The sequence below is a fragment of the Aplysia californica genome, unplaced genomic scaffold, assembly GCF_000002075.1.
Source record: "Aplysia californica isolate F4 #8 unplaced genomic scaffold, AplCal3.0 scaffold02004, whole genome shotgun sequence".
Taxonomy (NCBI): Eukaryota; Metazoa; Mollusca; class Gastropoda; order Aplysiida; family Aplysiidae; genus Aplysia; species Aplysia californica.
The window spans coordinates 1-880 of record NW_004799274.1 but is presented as its reverse complement, the minus strand read 5'-3'; positions in this window follow the sequence as shown (position 1 = coordinate 880).

Here is an 880-nt window from a genome sequence, read left to right as displayed (position 1 = left end):
ACACACTTGCACACACACACACTTGCACACACACACACTTGCACACACACACACTTGCACACACACACACTTGCACACATGCACTCGCGCGCACACTCACACACCCACACACACTCAAACATACGTACATGTATGATTTATACAAATACATACTCAAATACACACACATACTCATATACAAACAAATACACATACACACACACATACACATACACATACACATTCACATAAACATACTCATACTCAAACACAAGTACATATACATACACATACACATACACAGACACACACAAAAAGTACGCACTAATCTTCTAAGAGTCCCATCTTATGGTACAATAAATAGCACACTGAGTGACTAAACTAAATTTTGAAAATAATGATTAGAAAATGCATTTTAAATTATATTAATTATTCCGCAATCACTGGAATCGTAGGGTTTCCGGGTAAAGCTGTCACTGGGATAAAGATATAAAGGGGCATCTCACAATAAAGTTCTTTTCTATTTCGTTATTTCTTCTCTAGTTTTATCTGAAAATAACATACTGATGATATTTCATATAATATCCATGCTCAAAAGTGAACTCCATGAGTTTTACAAATCAATTATTACCCCGACTGGACTCACCATGTACCATTCTTGAAAATTTTCAGCTTCCTGGGAAGCTTTTAATGTTAAACTGTTTGTGTTCTGATTGAATGGCACTCACACAAGAACAGACAGTCGAACTTTCATTGTAAAATCTGGAAATTATTCAAATAAATGTATAATTAATTCGTACCAGAACTTGTAGTATAATGGTGAGGCTGGCTTTACGCACCTGAAACATGAAATCAATTTTCTCTCGGCGCGTGTCCGCTTTTCCACTCGGAAGTTTCTCAC